At 40.6% G+C, this 19,996-nt stretch overlaps 1 protein-coding gene across 7 annotated transcripts in view; it reads left to right on the top strand.

Moving 5' to 3' along the window:
* Positions 1-19,996, top strand: part of KIF16B (kinesin family member 16B) — a 301,238-nt gene that overhangs the window by 263,630 nt on the left and 17,612 nt on the right. The window lies entirely within an intron of this gene.

The raw sequence follows: 19,996 nt of genomic DNA, 5'->3' as shown, positions 1-19,996 counted from the left end.
AACGGTAGTGTATGGATATGTATATCCAAATGAATGTCAGATTGAGTTCTAATAAGTAAAATGTGGTATGGTACTTATTGACACTAGGCCTTAAACATGGCTCTAGAATATACCACTTCTCAGGCTTCAATGGTAAAGAACCAGTTATTTACACTTGATCATTTATCAGTACTTTTGCAAAATGAATGAGAATTACAGAAACATGAAATGAAAAAATGAAATAGGTCATACAAAATGCAAGCAGAGTTCTTTTTTATTTTTATTTTTTTAAGATTTACTTATTTATTTGAGAGAGAAAGGGGGAGGGAGAGAGAATATCAAGCAGACTCCTTGTTGTGGGGCTGGATCTCATTACTCTAAGATCATGACCTGAGCTGAAACCAAGTGTCAGACACTTAACTGACTGTGCCCCCCAAGAGCCCCACTACATCCTCCCTTCTTTTTTACTACACATTGATTCAGTAGGCATGAAAATACTCTGTTAAACTGCAATATAAGTGTCTAAAACACAGAGCACATCTTGAGTAGTACAGTTCTATAATGTCCAGGAAACCTCACCTCCACTTCTGTTAAGACTCCTGTCACTGTTTGGCTTGTACCAAATGATGTGTTTGTCTCACATCTTCCCTTTTGTGCTCTTAAGTGACTTGACAGCAGCAATATTGACATCTCACTGAATACTTAACCTCCCATGATATTACTTCACACATGCCTCACAGATTCATTGAATTATTCAATGGATATCAGAAAATCTATCCACATCAGCCCCAAATTAATGAATTTTTTGTTTTGCTTTTGTTGATTGGTGAGAGGTGCATTTTTGGTTACTAATTTCAGGGAACATTATCATCTACTTCGAGATGTTTCTGCTAATCATGTTAACAGTCTGTCATTTCAAGGAGTAATCTGTAATTAATGAAAACAAGTGAAATCCTCTAAAACGATAAAGCTTTCAAGAATAATACAGCCACTTTAGGAAGTAGGAACCTGATAGATTTCTAGGAAGTTTTCTTGAAAGTACCAAGAACATGCAGCAAACCCAAGGCTACTTCTTTCCCTCTTCCCCATTTTTATCTCATAAGCTAGGGCCTGATTAAGGGTAAAAAATGTGTGGTCCTTGGGGCCGGTCATCTGCCCCTTTGAGGTTATTTAATGTCACTACTTCTGCTTCCTTTTCTGCAAAATGAGGATAAATAAGAGCACCACCTCCCTAGATTTGACCTTAGGGTTGAAGGGGATCATGCACATAACATGGATTCTGGTACAGAGAACACTCCAGACTGCTGGCTGGTGCATTGATGACAGTGAAGCCAATAGTAATGGCAGTGGTAGTGACCATGACAACAGTAATGGAACCTTTATAGCATGTTTTAGATGTGCTGGAGAGCCAGGGAAGGACAAAAGAACACCACCCACCAGCAGCCATAACGTGTAACAATAGGAGTATCTCAGTTTGTCACATGTACTGGCAAAATCAGCATCTGGGGGCAGAGCCACTGACATTATGGGAATATCCTTATTCATGGTGACATCTGGCAGATACCAAGAGTCTCTTGCTCTAATATCAGCCTTTCTTTCAACCTCTAAAATTATAATGTGAAAGCTAGAAATGTTTTCGGACGATTCCATCATGGCCAAGCTATTATCCATTGTAAAAAGGTAAAAGGCATAGAATCATTATGAAATGAGCTCATGTCCTCTACATTTCCATAGCTTTTATTCCCAGCTCATCAGTTCTCTTTGCATATCTCCCCATCACTGAGTATAAGACTGCTCACTGTGGGGTCCCCAGCTGACACCTGATGTATCTCCTAACACCTGATGTATCTCCTCTCTCCTCCTCTCCCCTCCCCCTCTTCACTCTCCTCTCCTCTCCTCTCCTCTCCTCCCTTCCCCTCCCCTCCCCTCCCCTCCCCTCCCCTCCCCTCCCCTCTTCTCTTCTCTTCTCTTCTCTTCTCTTCTCTTCTCTTCTCTTCTCTTCTCTCTTCTCCTCTCTTCTTCTCTCTTCTGTCTTTTTCTAGCAATAAAGGGATGCCCAGAGTTTATAGGCATTTTCCTTTCTAATGGAAATAGTGCACTAAATGAAGAGTTGTTTCCAAAAAAAGTCTTAATAGTTCAAATGTCTTATCTACCAAATATGGGTATTAGTGGTGGTTGTCAGTATTGATGCCACCACTACCTGCCCTCCCCCACTGCCAAGAGTCACTTTTCTGGCTTATGGTGCGTGCAACATAAACAGTCTGGTTTTTCTAACAACAGGGCCTCAACCTGCTTTAGTTTTATGTTAGCTTCAAACCTTAAATTTCTAACAATAGAATCATTGGGTTTAGACATTTTCTAAGTTGAGCCCTTTCAGTTTCCAAAGTAAATTTCAGGAGGTAAAAATCCTTAAGATATGTCATTCATTTAGCTATCTTAAAGATATCTAGCAATTCTATGGGTAATTTAACATCTTTTCCATCTACATCTGCTGATCTTACAAAATGGATAATGGTAGAACAATTATCAAACATAGGCAGAGATTTAAGAAATGCTTTACACTAAGGACTATTTTCTTCCTCATTAATGATTTTTTTTCCTATCTGGTTATCTGGTTATTCACATTAACTGTTTTTTGTTATTAGTACATTACCACCATCGTCAGTAGCAAAGCAGTTTTGAAGGGGGATAAGTGGCTGTCAGTGTGTTAGAGGATATTGAGCCAGTTTGGCAGCTGTTCCATCATGGTGCTTCGTGGAGTCAGAAGAAATAAAAATACTGTGAACCTGGGGCTAAGATTCAGAAGGGAGATAGAAAACTCTGCAGTATTGGAATAATGTGGAAGATTCTAGAGTCAGACCTGGGCTTGGTCCCATCTCCATGATACACCAGTTTCTGTGTGAACTTGGCAAGTTTCTTCCCTCTCTGTACTTCAGTTAGGCAGAACTAATATCTACTCTTAGAGTTATTGCAATTACATGAGAAACCATACATACTGGGAGTAAGTCATGCCATAACATGGAGAGAAGGAAGTATGAGAAAGAATGAACTTTAGAGGCAAACTGCTTGTCAAGAAGTCATTTTATACAACAAAAATCTTATGGTGTCAATGTAAGTTGATACTTCATGGTCACATCAAAGAGTATGAGTCTCCAACTGGAAGGAGAGTCCCACTTTGGTTTCCATGAGCAGTCATTGGTTTAAGAAACCAAAATTAAAACAAATGTTTCCCAGAGGAATAATAACTTCCAAATCCACATGGAGACATGGAGGGGGAAGGGAAGTACCCCCATATTGCCTTCAAACAGTTTTACTCTCCTGACATTTTTTCCCTTTCCTCAACTTCCTCCCTGCCCCATCCACTATGGCATCCTATATGGGGTGATGGCTGACAACAAAGGGACTCAAAGCACAAGAAAAGTGGAAAAATTATTCTCAATTATGCTTGTAATCTAAAACTCTAAGCTGGCAATCACAATCTCCGTTTCCTTATTGACTGTAATTTAAGTCAGCTGACATACCTCCGAGCTTGGAGCACATCCTTCAGCTCAGATATCTTCTCCTCAGAAAGACCTCCCCCAAGTTGAAGCAGCCCTACCCTATTAATGCCCACAGATCCCCTGGTATTTTTTTGGTCACAACAGCAGTAGTTGGAGGGAATTTTTATTTGTTGGTTTAAGTGTTTTATATTTTACTAGAAGGTAAGTTCAGTGAAGATAGGGATTCTAGCCTTCTTGTGTATTTGTTTCCTTAGTGCCTTGAACAGTACCCGACCCTTAATAGAATCTCAATAAATGTCTATTGAATAACCAGTTAAATCTTAAAAAAAAAAAAAAAAAGAAAAAGAAAGAAAAGAAACAATGGGCAAAGACCTGAACAGACACCTAACAAAGAAGACATACAGGTGGCAAGTAAATTTATAAAAAAGATGTTCATCAACATCATGTCATTAGGGAATTGCAAATTAAAATAACAATGAGATACCTCTCCACACCCATTAAAATGATCAAAATCTAAAACACTAAGGACATCAAATGTTGATGAAGATGTGGAGCAATAGGTACTCTCATTCATTGCTGGTGGGAATGCAAAATGATACAGCCACTTTGGAAGACAGTGTGAAAGTTTGTAATAAAACTAAGGACACTCTTTCAATTCATCAGTTGCCCTCCTTGTGGCTTGCCCAAATGAGATGAAAACTTACGTCCACACAAAAACTTATATGTAAATGTTTATAGCAGCTTTATTAATTAATTGATTGCCAAAACTTGGAAGCAACCAAGTTGTCCTTCAGTGAATGAATGGATAAACCATGTCCTTCAGTAAATGAATGGATAAACCAGAGAGTTAAATATTCTTCAGCATTAAAAAGAGACCAGCGATCAAGCCATGAATCGATTTGGGGGAACCTTAAATATCTATTACTAAGTGAAAAAAGCCAACCTGGAAAGACTATATGCTGTATGATTCTAACTATATGACATTTGAAAAAGGCAAAACTATGGAGACAATAGAAGGATCAGTGGTTAACAGGGCTTAGGGGGAAGGGAGGGATGAGGGGGATGGAACACAGATTTTTAGGGCAGTAAAACAACTCTGTATGATACAACACCAAGAGTGAACCCTCATGTAATCTATGAACTTTGGGTAATGATGTATCATTGTCAGTTCATTGCTTTATAACAAATGTTACACTCGGATGTGGAATTTTAATAATGACAAAAAATTTAAAATGATGCAATGACATCATCCATTTATAATCTCCATCTTTTCATTCTTTTTTCTCTTCCTTCCTCTTTCACTTCAATCCTCTCTCCATCTTATTTTTCCATTGTACATTTATTGCTTTGCTAAACAAAAAGAGGGAAGAAGAATGAATGGATGGGTTGGTGAGTGGATTTGACATATTACACATTTTTCTTAAGAGAATGAAGTTAAACTATTGTTAAAGGTTATCGTACTCTAAAGAAATAGTATTTTATATGTATTTTATCCACTTTAAAGCAAATGATAATTTATTTTCCATTATGATTGGCTCACTCATTACTCTGAAACTTGAAAGTCACTTTTGTCTATCTTTACCAAGCCCGATTTTTATTTATGCTTTCTTTCAAAACTCAGAGTAGATGTCTATGTATATATATATATATGATATATGTATACACTGATATATATATCAGTGCTTTTCAGAGTCTGCAAATTAAAAAGATGCCCATCCAATGGACAATCTTTGCAAATTAAGTCATTTCAGCACAGAAACAAAGAGGGAAATCTCTTGTAATTGAAAGTTAAAGGCCACTTGGAATACTTGTGTAATTGACAAATAGTTGCAAAGATCCTTTCCCCCGTATAATTTTCATATATTACTACAAAGACTTTTTCACATTGATACTTGGTTCAGAGGACCTGTGCTCTTCTTTCTTGTGGTATCACTTAGGATATTCTAAATGACCTACATTTAATTACATAGTATAATTTGTAAAGAGTTTTTCTTCAAGTGTCACTTAAAAAAAAAAAAAAACCCTCAATATGGGTTGCCCTTTGCTCTACCTCTTAACTTTCTACTGTACTAAAACTAAATGCCCCTTCATTCTATCAGCTTAGTGTGAAGAGCCAGAAGGACATGAGCACATTCATTTTAGCACCAAAATGTGGCTAGAAATTCCCATGGAAAAGAAGAGAACATCTTTATTGAAGAACATGGCCCCAGTCCTCCTTGGTAATTTTCTTTAGCAATTCTTTACAACCCATTCTGGTTCAGAAGAGGAACTGGCTTTACCTAAGAGTTTTGTGTTTGTTAATATCAGGTGTTCAAAGAATTCTTGGTATCAAAGAATGCAGTCCTATTAACATTTGCTTATTTCTGCTCTGTGAAGGTTTATGCAACCAGCTCCAACTTGACAAACATTGACACATTAAAGAAACTTTGAAATATCATGATTTAGAAATCAGTGACCTATTCTACCTCCTTTTTTACTTTATTTCTCATGACAATATTTACAAAACCAAAAAGCATAATGTGATGAACCTCACTGTGCTCTCCCATATCACCCAGCTTCAGCATTTCATTAGCATGTGTCCAGTTTTGTTTCATTTGTACCCCTAGGCATGGCATTGCACACATACCCTCTTAATTTAAATCAAATACCATACATTATATGTTTTATCCATAAGTATTTTAGGAATGTACCTCTTAAAAAGCAAGACACAGTGTTTTTTATTTTTTTTCCTCAAATTCTTATTTAAATTCTAGTTAGTTAACATATAGCATAATATTGATTTCAGGAGAACTTAGTGATTCATCACTTACATAAAACACCCAGCATTCATCATAACAAGTGTCCACCTTAATGCCCATCCCCCACCCACATCCCTCCATTAATTCTGTTTGTTCTTTGTCATTAAGAGTTTCATATGGTTTGCTTCCCTCTCTTTTTTTCTCCCTTCCCATGTGTTTATCCATTTTTCTTCCTAAATTCTATATGAGTGAAATCATATGGTAATTGTCTTTCTGTGACAGACTTACTTAGCATAATACTTTCTCACTCTTTCCACATGATTGCAAATGGCAAGATTTCATTCTTTTTGATGGCTGAGTAATATTCATATATATACATACATATATATACACGTGTATGTGTGTGCGTATATATATCTCGACATATGTATATGTGTGTGTGTACTCACACACACCCCCACACACATCATCTTTACCCATTTATCTCTCGATGGATATCTGGGCTCTTCCCATAGTTTGACTATTGTTGATAATGCTGCTATAAACATTGGGTTCCATGTACCCCTTTGAATCAGTATTTTTATACCCTTTGGGTAAGTAGTTAGTAGTGCAATTACTGGATCATAGGATAGTTCTATTTTTAACTTTTTGAGGAACCTCCATACTGTTTTCCAGAGAGACTGTACTAGTTTGCATTCCCACAAATAGTACAAGAGAGTTCCTATTTTTCTACATCCTCGACACCTGTTGTTTTTTGTGTTGTTAATTTTAGCCATTCTGACAGATGTGAGGTGTTATCTTTTTTTGTGTGTGTGTGAGGTGGTATCTTATCATGGTTTTGATTTGTATATCCCTAAGGATGAGCAGTGTTGAATATCTTTTCACTTTGACACTGTTTTTTTAAAATATAATCATTATCACACACGTGCACGCACACACACACACACACACACCCTCTAAAAATTAGCCAGTCTCTTAAAAATAAATAACCAATGTTCAGGCCTTCTCTTGAGGGTTTTTTTTTCTCCCAATAGATGAATCAAAACTCATACTATATCCACACATGGCATTGGTTGATGTGCCTCTAAAGTGTTTAATAATATAAAGCTTTTCCTTCCCTCTTTTTTTTTTTCTTAAAGATTTTATTTATTCATGAGAGAGAGAGGCAGAGACACAGGCAAAGGGAGAAGCAGGCTCCATGCAAGGAGCCTGATGCAGGACTTGATCTCGGGTCTCCAGGATCACGCCCTGGGCTGAAGGTGGCGCTAAACTGCTGAGCCACCCGGGCTGCCCTCCTTCTCTCTTTTTTATCTCACCATCTGTTGTCAATGAAACCGTACCATTTATCCATTGAATTAGTACATTTTGGGTTTTGCTAATGGCATTCTCATGGTGTCATTGAACAAGCTCCTCTAATCCTGCATATTCTGAAAACCAGTAGTTAGATCGAGAGGCTTGATCTAGTTTAGGTTTGATTTTTTTTTGTTTTTGTTTTTGAGTTGGCAAAAACACTATATAGGTAGTATTGTCCTTCCCATCTCATCTCAGAGGAAGCATGTCTGGTGGTCACTTAAAATCTTTAGTCTTTATGAAAGCAGTACACTGACAATGACAGTCATTGCCCATGCTCAGGACTACTTCCCATGCCTCAATTGTCCTGCATGTGTCAGTCTATGGTTCCTGTCTTCAAAGAACTCTTAATTCTGTCAGAACAAGGACAACTCAACAAGTAATTACAGGCCACTGTTACAATGACAGGGATAGTCACAAGCTACCTTTGCAGTTACCAAAGGACATGATTTTCGAAGCAGTGGTTCCAAAACCTGGATGACTAACCTTTGAAATTATCTTGAAAAAATACAGATTTTCTGACTTTGTTCCAATATATTTTGATTGAGCAGAATGAAGGTGGAACCTACAAAAGATGAAAATGGTAGGGGTAGACAGGGAAGGAAAAACCAGATCCCAAAGCCATCTCCATGACTTTGGGCCTGATCTAGTGGACAGTGAGGAGCCAGTGGAGTGTTTTAAGCGGAGGAGTGGAGGGATGAATGAGTAGGAGCAGGGGAAATAGGAAGGAGGAAGGGTAATGACCAGGCTGTTGCTGTCTTCCAGTAAGTTAAGACTATGGCCTGAGGGACAAGGTGATGGCACTTGTGGAGAAAAGTAGATGGATAGATACACAGGAGGTGGAATCATCATGGCTTGTTACTCCATTGAATGCAAGTTGGGGGTGGTAATGAATGTTGTGTATCAACACAACATTGAGGCCCAAGACCTGAACCTCAATCTTCACAGTGAAATCTGGTATTAAATATATTTGTGGGGGCACCTGGGTGGCTCAGTTGGTTAAGCATCTGCCTTCAGCTCAGGTCATGATCCCAGGGTCCTGAAATTGAGTCCCATGTCAGGCTCCCTCCTCAGTGGGAAGCCACCTTCTCCCTCTCCCCTCTGCCATTCCCCCTGCTTGTGCTTGCTTCTCTCCATCAGAGAAATAAAATCTTTAAAATAATTAATTAATTTGTGAACTTTACATTTCTGCATGTAATTCATGGTATCAAAATAGTGTTTTGTTTTTTTACTACTTCATTAATTTGGAGTTTGGAAACAAGAGTAGTTGGGGTTCTCCAGAGAAACAGAGCCATTAGGGTATATGTGTGTGTGTGTGTGTGTGTGTGTGTATAGATTTATTATAAGGAGTGGCTCACACAATAATAGAGGCTGAGGAATCCCCACATCTGCAGTTAGCAAGGTGGAAATTGGGGAGAGCCAATGGTGTGGTCCAGTCTGAGCCCAAAGGCCTGAGCACCCTGAGAGCTGATAGTATAAATTCCATTCAGAAATCCAGCACTTTTGAAACCCACAAAGTGGTGATCTTTCCATTCACGCCACTGGCAAGAAAAGACCAATGTCTCAGCTCAGTGTGGTCAGGCCAGAGTTCCTTGAACTTATGGGAGGGTCCATTATTTTGGTTCTGTGCAGGCCTTCCATTGATTGACTGATGCTACCCACATTAGGGAGGACAGTGTCTGCTTCACTTAGCCTGTTGACTCCAGTGTTACTCTCACCCCCAAAACACTCTCACGGACAAACCACAATGTTTGACTAAATATCTGGGCACCCCATGACCCAGTCTAGTTGATGCATAAGATTAACTGTGACAGAAACCGTTCTGATCACCCCAGATACGGCTGCACTGGTCATTTTTCCATTTGTGGGGCTTTTGATATTCTGATATTAACCCCAAGTATAATCCCGCTTCATGTGCCATCCTAGCAGTAAATCAGTAACATCTGTCATCTCTCCACCCGCCCTTGCTCATTTACAAAATGTTTGGGGCTTGACAAATACCTAAGAGATTCTCCAGCTCTGTCCTGTTTGTTGATAGCATCAGATGAAAGTGATGCAGCACAACTCAAGATGTCAGGCTTATAAGCTGTGCACACCCTGCTCGTGGAGTTCACTATAGAACATTTTTCATTTCCCTGGTTACCTTTAAAAGCAAAATGAAATGAAGCCTGAACATTGCAGTGCTAAACAGCTGGAGGGTTTTTCCTGCTCTCCTCCTAGATACAGTGAGGTATCGCTATTTGTTTTCTTTTATCAAATGTCTCATTGCCTCTGAAACAGAGGTAGATACTACAAGTGGAATGGACCCCAGGAGCCTGCAGCTAAGCTCCCTTCTCTGTCGCCCATACCTGGAGGTAGCTTGCCTGCTTGTTCGGAGACAGATGTCAGCTTCAAGTTGCTATTGACCTTATTGTTTACTCTGCCTAATTAAATACCATTTTAATATTTTCTCATCTGCCACCCCTTACAGCTCACAATCATGCTGTGGCACAACATGGGGGAGAAGGAAAGGTCTTTTAAGCTGGAACACTTAATTAGCTCCAGGCCCCAGGGGGAGGCTTCAGCTAGAAATACAGCTAAAAGTAGGGAAAAGATTAGCCATACCTGAGAGGAGATGCTGATGGTCGAGAAAACATTGATCACCTTCTGATAATGCCCATGTTATTAAAATTGTTTGAGGGGTGGTTCCTGGGCAGCTCAGTTGTTAAGCATATGCCTTTGCGAAGCTCAGATTATGATCCTGGGATCATGTTAGGTTAATGTTAAGATGATCCTAACTATGTTAAGATCTCAGGGTCCTGGGATTGAGCCCCGCATCGGGCTCCTTGCTCAACCTGGAACCTGCTTCTCCCTTTCCCCTCTCCTGTCCCCCGCTCCTGTTCGTGTTCTCTCTTTCACTCTCCCTCTCTCAAATAAATAAAATGTATTTTTAAAAGTTGTTTTGGAATTAGTGACCATTTTGAATTGTGTATATAATAGTGACATGTTTATATTGTTAATTTCTGCTAGTATCCCGCCCCCCCCCCCCCCCCCCCGCCCGTCTGTTGAGTTACACTTGCTCCCTTCTGCCAGAGGCTGTTTTTCTCTTGCCCCACTGTATACATCCTCCTCCATGTAAATAAAAGAGTGGGCCCACCATGAGGTTCTTAATCCCTTCCTGGCACTGCCAGGTGACCACATTGTCATTTAGCGCCCTCTGTATTGTTTTAAATGCAGTCACGATCTTGTTAGGACTCACTGGAGTAGGAAATTTCTCATACAATGAGGTATTATTATAAAATAAGAAAGTAAACCATGATATAAGATATAGTTATGTAGATTTAATTATAGATTATATTATGCAGATACAGTTATAAATATATTTATAGGTATAATATAGAAATGGGATATAGATATATAGAGAGATGTCAATTATAGATATAACTCAATATTGTATATAGATATATAGAAGCACTGTAATAGAATAAAATAAAAATCCATTCTTGTGAAAACAGAAAACACAGGAGTTCCTGGAAATGACTGCAGCATAGCCCTGTTCCCTTCATGATGGCAGCCATTCTGGCTTGCTCCTGCAGAGATGCCACAGTCCAGCCCAGCGGATGTTAGCTAAGATGTGGGGCAAGCTGGGAGCTAATGGGTAGCTCTTTGTCTTCTGAATGCTCTGGAATCATTTTGACCATGAACTCTCTTGGGCCCCTGTGTAAGCTACAGTCACCTCTGTCTCATAGCCTGAGATTGCAATAAGACTTGCATTTTAAATCCATTAAAAATGCTTGTTCATCCTTAGGAAAGTAGTGAGTAAGATTGCTGCAAATCAAAATGTCCTTGTCAGAAAACTAAAAATGCTAAACACTATATAAGTAAGAACACTGGGGAGGTAAGAAAGCAGCTGGAGCCAAAGGCAAAGGCTACCCCCTCCTACAACCCCCACCCCCATACTCTGGCTCCCCAGAGTGGTTATCAGGCACCACTGAGCCAAGGGCACCCTCTTCATCACCATCAACCCCAGTCCCATCCCATAGCTGACATGTGCCTTGTGCTGTTCCGTGTCCCCTTAACTCTCCCAGAATTCTGGCCACAGCTGTGGAGAACAACCCCACTGTGTGCCGCAGCGCCCCAGCGCTCTCTCCCCTTCCTCCCTCAGGCTGCAGCCCAGAGGTTGGACAGAGGTGTGAGGCCTACAGGAACCTCCCAAACAGTGAGAGACAAAAGTATGGATAAATGTGCCTGCCTCCCATCCTTGCAGATGACTCAGAAGCACCTTCTGCTCAAAGTGTCCCCAGTGGGCCGGAGTGCTGCCCTGGATAGTAACCTGAGTATCAATGGCCCTCTACTAGCTACCTCCTTTTCCCACTCTTGCTTTCCTGCCCCTTTGCCTCTGCGACCAAGATCATCTGAAAATAATCTCCCTCCATCTCTGCTTTAATAGGATATCAAATGGAGGTGTAGCCTAGAGGTAATTGCTCTTCTGGTTGGGCATATATCCCTTCTGACCATTTTCCAGTGAGAGATTTTAAAACTTCTTTTTAAATCAGTGTCAATTATGGATGTGCTCAAATAGTTCTACTGGGCTTTTCTGGAAAGCAGCCCTCTGCCTTCCAGGCATACCCTCCATTCCCCTTTCCCCAGCAGCAATTCTCACAATACCTTTCAGTATTTTCCTACAGACTAAAATTGCATTCATGTATTGCTTCTTTCTGATTTGTGCTTCAATGTGAGGTGCTATCAATATCCCCTAATACACACATCCACCCTGCCACCATCCTAAAACATGTGGAGACACAACCACTCCTGCTCAGCCTGCCCAGTGGTGTGTCAGGATTGTACAAGAGCAACTTGAGTCTTTGCTCAGGTTATTACATATCCATACATACATATTTGTTACACTGCAGATTTTAATGTATTTAATAAATGCAACATGCAGATTAAGTGCAGTGTATACTGATTATTTAAAATGTACATTTCATAAATACAGTTTCAAGAGAAAACATCCTTTTATGTATACTAACACATTAAGTGTATGTCAGAAATTGATGTATAAATATATATTTTAACACATTTTCTGAAATAAAACTGCAGTTTTGTTGAAATAAAAAAAATTCAACTAATTCAACTTCAAATGCTTGGTCAGTTGTATGCATCTCCTGGAAACATTGAGACCATCAAATATTTCATGAACACGGTCTCCTTGAAGGCCTCTCTTCTGGAAACTTCTTGTCTCTTCTAGTCAGATTGAGCCACAGGTACTCTAAACCTTCCATCTCCGTTGTCTTTTGCTATCTCTTGAATTGTTTCCCCTGCTTCCTGTGCCCATGTTTTCCTTTCTCGATTTACTGCCTGATTTTGATGGAGCACATCTGTAGTAGCTTCCTGAGACCATATGTAAGAGGTAAATTTCAAGAGATATCTCTGAATATGTCCTTCACACACACACTGGCTGGATATATACATTAGTTGGAAACCATCTTCTTTCAGAATTTCAAGGGGATTGCTTCGTTGTCTTCTACCCCAGTGCTGCTGTGAAGCAGTTCAAAGCCAATTTGATTCTTGATCCATTGTGGGGTTTTTTGTCTTAAAGATTGTATTTATTTATTTGAGAGAGAGAGAACAGAGAGCAAAGTGGGGAGAAGTGGAGGGAGAGGAACAGAAGGAGAGGGAGAGGGAGAAACAGTCTCTCTGCTGAGCACGGAGCCCAATGCAGGGCTTGATCCCAGGGCCCTACAATCATGACTTGAGTCAAAGGCAGATTCTTAACCAATGGAGCCATCCAGGCACCCCTATTCTTAGTCCTTTGTATGTGACATAGTACGTCCGTCACCCCTACCAAATGCTTGTAGAGCCTTCCTCTGTCCCCAGGGTTCTGAGTTTTCATGGTTCCACATTGGTGAGGAGCACCTCAGTTCTGCAGGATACTCCATGTGCAATTCTCTCTCACGTCCATCATTTCTAAGCAGTTTTCATGATGATTTCCCTCTATAAAGTTTTGTATCCTATTGTTTGTTTCTAGAATCCCATTTGTCTCTGTTGAACCCTCTGGTTGGATCCTCCTTGAATTTTCCTGTGTCTGTTTTCCATTTCTTTTTATCTATCTCTTCTCCTCTGCTCCCTTCAGTTGGTCCTGCTCCACAAAGTGTTTGAGAGGCACTGTGCAATGTGATCCATGTCGTTCTTCCTTCCCTTGTTTAACATTGTGCTTGTTACTTTTGCATCTTCTGGTGCTGTTACGAACCTAAAGGTGTAGTCTCTTACTTCCTGAACTATTCACTTATGTTTATTTCCATTGACATCTGTACAGTTCCTCTTCACACACTCCCTTTATTCCAAAAGACCAAAGACATGCAAATTCTTCTTGTGCATCTGTGTATTTTAAGAACCACTTTCAGGCACTGAGGTGGCTTTGTCAGTTGAGCGTCTGCTTTCAGTACAGGTCATGATCCCAGGATCCTGGCTCAGCAGGGAGTCTGCTTCTCCCCCTGCCCCTCTCCCCTACTGTGCATGCATGCGCGCTCTCTCCTCTCAAATAAATAAAAATCTTAAAAAAAAAAAAAAAGTTTTCTCTGTTCAGTCTCTCCTAGCCCTCTGCTTACTGTTTATATCAACATTTGGGAATCATCCTTTCTCTCATAAATTTGAATTAGACTTTCTCAAAAATACTTCAGTTTCCTTTAGTCCATTTATTTAGATTTGTTTTCCAAGTAAATTGTGCCCTTTTTTTGATAGAGAGATAGAGGGAGATGGGGGAGGGGCAGAGGGAAAATCTTAAACAGGCTCTGCACACAGTGCAGAACCCAATTCGGGGCTTGATCCCAACACCCTGAGATCATAACCTGAGCTAAATCAAGAGTCGGATGCTTAACCACCTGAGCCATCCAGGCGCCCCATGAATTGTGCTTTTCCTAAATGTGCTCATGTAGCCTTTGCCAGTGATCCTCTCTACTGTCTTTTCGTTGCTTTTGAAAACTGCATCTTGGGATCCCTGGGTGGCTCAACGGTTTGGCGCCTGCCTTTGGCTCAGGGCGCGAACCTGGAGTCCCGGGATCGAGTCCCGCATCGGGCTCCCTGCTTGGAGCCTGTTTCTCCCTCTGCCTGTGTCTCTGCCTCTCTCTCTCTCTCTCTCTCTCTCTCTCTCTCTGTCTATCATGAATAAATAAATAAATCTTTAGGAAAAAAAAACCCTCATCTTTATTTTAGAATTCAGGTAGTTATGGTTTTGCCTTTGACAATCCCCCCCTTTTTTTCTGTGTCACTTACATTTCATAGCAGTAATGAATCATAGCATAAGTTGCAGCCTTTGAAACTGTATTTGGGAGAAAGAAATGGGTTTGCTCCAATTTTATACACCTTTTTGTCTTCATTGTTTGACCATGTAAAGCTCACATCCACTTTTAGATAGACTTATTTCTGTTCCCAGGAATTCACTGTCCTGCTGTTACATTTACATATAATTCATTCCAGGCAACCAAAAAAAAAAAAAAAAAAAAAAAAAAGACGACTTTGGCTTTGTTTTCTAATTGAGATCACCTGCTTCGTATTATTATAAGTAAAATTGAGAAACTGATACTAAAATCAGGAAAGCCCTTATTAATCAAAGTTGAAAATGGCAGTCAATGAAGCTATCACCCTTTTTCTCAGTGGATTTTTTTAGCCGACTGAAAACAAAGCTCCAGTGGATTGTGGGGCTTTTATTTCAGAGCTCTGTGGATAAGTGCTACAAGCAGCGAAGACCATCTGCTCAAACTATCTCCATAGGCTGGGATATCTATGCTTCTTGGTACTAGTTGCTGCTGATTCACCTTATCTTTTCTATTTATGCTGCTTATCGTGCAGTTGCCAAAACTGCATTTATTTACAATTTCTTATTCTGAAAGAATCTGGGCATATCCGAGTCATAGCTCAGTCAAACACAAACTGACATTTCTTGCTTTGAAAGGCAGTTTCTTTGTGGGAGAAACTGCACGTCAAATTAGCCCAAATTAGTCCATTATTTCATAGATTAAATGGCCCCATAGCTCTCTCCACCGTCCCCCAGCTGGAGCAGTTTCCCTTTGATCTGTGAGATCTTCTGTCCACATTTTGCCAGTCCTCATCTTTAACTTACACCACATTGCTTTCAGAGCCTCTCAGCTGAGGACAATCTCAGTGATAAAAGTTTTGACGACTGAAAGACTGGTGCTTACATGGGTTCAGGTTCATTTGGTGGTTAACAAAGCCAGTCACGAGTATCCAAGGAAGCCCTGTTTAATTGCTGAAACCCGGCAACATTCCCAACTTCTCTTCTGCAGCGACTCCTCAGATTTGAAGAGGAGCCAAGACAGTTTGAAGAATTCCTAAAGTTTGGCTTTGAAGCATAAATTAAGATTTGATAGACTTCCTCTCCACAGTAATTTAGTAAACTTCCTTTGTTCAGAAGAGAGAAAATACTATAAATCTGTGAAATTTTGCTGCAAGGGAAGATCCTAAAGAGAGAAAACCCAGGCTTCTCATTGTTCATCATGATTTATTACGGTTACCTAATATTCATTGTATCAAGCACCTAATGATGAGTGTCTTTTATGAGCAAAGTGCTGTGCAGGAGGGATGTGTGTGTGTGTGTATCTATATATATAAATTTCTTTTTTAACTTAGATGCTTAATTGTGTGGGTGATATCTGTTTGGTGAAGGAATTTTTAAAAATCTACAGTTATCCCATCCTTTTTTAGAATCAGAAATGTATTATTAGAGAAGTTTTGGTCTGGCTTTTCTCCCTGCCTCCACCTTCCTTGATGTAGTCAAGCCTCCATCATTGTCCCCAGTGAAGGGGATCATTGGTGTGGATAATCCAAATCCGCAGCTAATCCTCTCTTGGGGGACAGGGGTCACAGGCATACCACTCAGGGCCACTGGCCTCATCACACCTGGGGCATGACCATGGATGGCTCCCTCCTGGGATGTAGGGCAATGTGTGGACACTGAGGAATAATTCTCAGGGCAGGATGATAATCTGCAAGGCAAATAGTCCCACAGGGATCATCAGGATCCCGCTAGTCCACAGAACACAAAAGGGGCAGTGGGTCTTCCCTCCTGGTCTTAAGAGCTGACCCTCTTGCCCTGGAATTCAGGGACTCATTGGTATTCAGTGATGGCCTGGTCCCAGGCCAGGCTGAGAAAAGTTACCATCAATATATAAGTGACCTCAGGTCAGACATTAAAGGGGAGGATGGTTGTGCTCAACCCCAGGCACAGATGGTAGGAAGGAGCAAGATATCATTAAGGGTTCCTGAAGCATCACAATGCCTCCAAGTGCCTTCTACTAAGAGGGAGACTTTGGGACACCAAAGTCAGTGTGCATTACTTCTTGATAAGCTTTTGGGGACCTGATTCTTTGAGTTTAAGTACATTATAGCCAAGAGGGTTACCACATAGCAAGATTCTCATTTGAAAGTCTGTCAGTTAAAATTGGTCATTTGGAGCAGTCATTCTGTCTCAGAATGTCAGGAACCTCTTTGAAGGTTCCTGCAAGGAAGAATCATGAGCTGAGAAACATAGAATAGTTATTTTTGGCCCCAGATGGTATTTTTCCAGAATCTCAGAATCCAAAATGTTTCTTTAAATTTTTGTGGGCATCGTTAATTTACCTGGTGTAGCCTAGATTTTTTTTTTAGCCTAGATTTTTAAATTTATGATTACAATTCCCCATTTTGAGAAACCCATTAATTCTTCCTTACTTTAAAGCATTTTTAAAATGAAGGGTCTGCCAGTATCTGAGTATATGATATGAGGTGACTTTGGAAGAAAGCCATTCCAGACTTGCTGTCTTCTACTTTCCTTTGAAGGAGGAAACATTAAAGCATTAAATACTTCCACATTTTAAGCCCATGTGTCTCTAACATCTAAAAGAGAAGAAAAAAATATATTTGCAGATTAACTCCATGAGGACAAAGCCATGTAGATAATAATGTCACCTACTTAATAAATGCATGCTGTGAATTGGACCCTGCCCCACGCACCTCACAAACACAGCTCATTTCATCTTCTGATCTAAAACAATGATATTGTCAGGAGAAGAAACTGAGGTGCAGAGGAGTTCAGGGACTTAATCCGAACCCCAGTGCTGTAACATCCCTGTGCCCAGTGTGGTGGCTCCTGCATGACTGGGTGTCCCAGCAGGTGGCTCATGATGGGAGGGTTGGACTCCAGCAATCATGTGGTCTGCACTGCCAGGTGAGCCTCCAGGCTGCTCTTCTACTTTCCCCGCCCAGTTGTGGAGACCGTTGAGTTGCTGTGCCTCTTTGTGGAGCCGTTACCAGTCTCTTAGCCCAGATCCACTAAGCAAAAGTCAAAGAACCAGGGTGAGCCCTGGAACCTGCACTTCTCCCACAGAGCGTATCCTCCCATATTTTGCTTCAACCAAATGAGGTGGAGAGTAGGGCCTTTCAGACCTTCTGGAAGTGGTTGGCCTGCTTCCTTATAGAGCACATGCCATTGCTTGTGGCTCAAGATGCAGCCTGAATTTCGTTACTTTCTTGCCTCCATGAGCCTAAAAGGTGGGCCTGGTATCGACTTAGGTTTTGGAGAAGAGCTCAACCAGCTTCACAGTCTGAGCAGATTTGGGGCTTTCTTTGTGGCCTGTTTGCTTATGGGGGTGGAAATCTCCCCTTCAGCTTGCTGGTCTACCAGGCCAGGTGATCACAATCACTGAAGCTATGCTTAGTACCCCACGCAGGAATGCTGACTTGTAAAAATTGAATATCACATGACTTTAAATGCATATTCCTTTTAAAAGTTTTAAAGCTCACTGGATTTTATTAGAATATGTGAACCAGACTGAGTATATTAAATTTATGAGTCCAATTGATGCAGTACCATAATAATTCAATACAATATGCTTATGTCATTAAGCTCATAAAGAAGATTCTCTGAATAGCTGTAATGAATAGTTCCGATTCTGTAATCACAGACTAACATTTTCACCCTGATGAATTTTAACTGGGAGCTCTCAAAATTCTTTATAAAATCAAGAAATAAATGTCATATTTCAAATGATGACTACTTATTTCAAGTATTTACTTTAAAACCTGGGATGAATAGAAAAGAAGTAGCTGCTAAGACAGAATTATTCATTAGAAATACTAAAGAGGTTGGGAGAGGTTAGCATGTAGTAGAATGGGACTGTGATTTATGGCTAGTCATAAGTTATAAATAAAAACCAAAGACTTTTCTATTCTGCTTTGACTAATTTCATTGACACCCTCATCTCTTACCTTCTTCCCACACACACATGTATTTTGGTTATCTATCACCATTGTAATAAACTACTCCAAAACTGAACTTCCTTAAAGCAACCACCATTTTATTGCTTATGATGCTGTGGTTCTAGAATTTGGGCAGGGCTCCGCTGAGTGGTTCATCTTTTCCAAGTGTCAGGTATCAGGTCAGGCCCCTTATATGACCACATTCTGATCATGGTGCCACCAAGGACTGCGCCCACTAGGGCACCAGAGCCTGCAAGGTGACTTCTTCACTGTCAGCTTTACCACCACTGTGTTCTCTTGGTGAAAATAAGCAAGCACAGGCTCTACCCAGAATGCCTGAAAGGATCCATGGATCTGAGAGAAGAGACATTGCCAGAGCACAGTACAGGACCTCCAGTGTGAAGACCAGTAGAGAAACCAAGATGGCAAGCAGTGCATTCGAGAAGCATATCCCTCTGCTAAGAGTGTGCATGCAGTTCAGTCATGCTGAACTCTTGGTAGGACCCCCAAGCTGTGCATCCTCGCTCTGAGGCTTTGCACATGCTCTCCCCACTGGAATAGGCTTCCTTCAGGTATCTTCCGCCAGTATTTTCCCCTGTCTGATTCTTACTCATCCCTCAGCTCTTGGCTTAAATGTCACCAGTTCCCAGAACTAGGCTGGATGCCTTTTTCTGTGTGTTCCAAAAGCATCTTATTCCTGTTCAGAATATGTAGCCATATATTAATCAGTGGTTTACCTATCCAACTCCTTGGAATACCTATGCTTTACTCAGGACAGGAAATGATCTTATTGCACTACTGAATCCTCAGCAGTACTGGCACGTAGAAAGCTCTCAATAAATATCTGTTGGGCGCATGAATGAAGTCTCGAGAGAGAAGAGCCAACAAAGAACAAACCTCATCCAGTCCTTAGAAGACAAGTAGGATTTAGATGAACGATTCCAAACAATGAAGACATGGTACAGGGCAGCACAGGTTTTGTGTCTGTATATTCAACATTGGACACCCAGTGCCTGGCACACAGCTCCAAGTAGAGCAGGTATGTGGTAACTGTGGTGGATGGATGAGTTACTTAAACTGTCCTAATTTCATCAGAGTGTGGAGGACATTTAGGGGCACGTCAGGAAAGGAAGCCAGCATTTTTGATCCAGTGGAGACAAATTTTAGAATTCCTAAATAGCCAGAGAGAGTTCTGGT

Source organism: Vulpes lagopus, chromosome 18, assembly GCF_018345385.1.
Source record: "Vulpes lagopus strain Blue_001 chromosome 18, ASM1834538v1, whole genome shotgun sequence".
NCBI classification, from domain to species: Eukaryota; Metazoa; Chordata; class Mammalia; order Carnivora; family Canidae; genus Vulpes; species Vulpes lagopus.
This window is presented reverse-complemented; position numbering and strand designations above follow the sequence as displayed.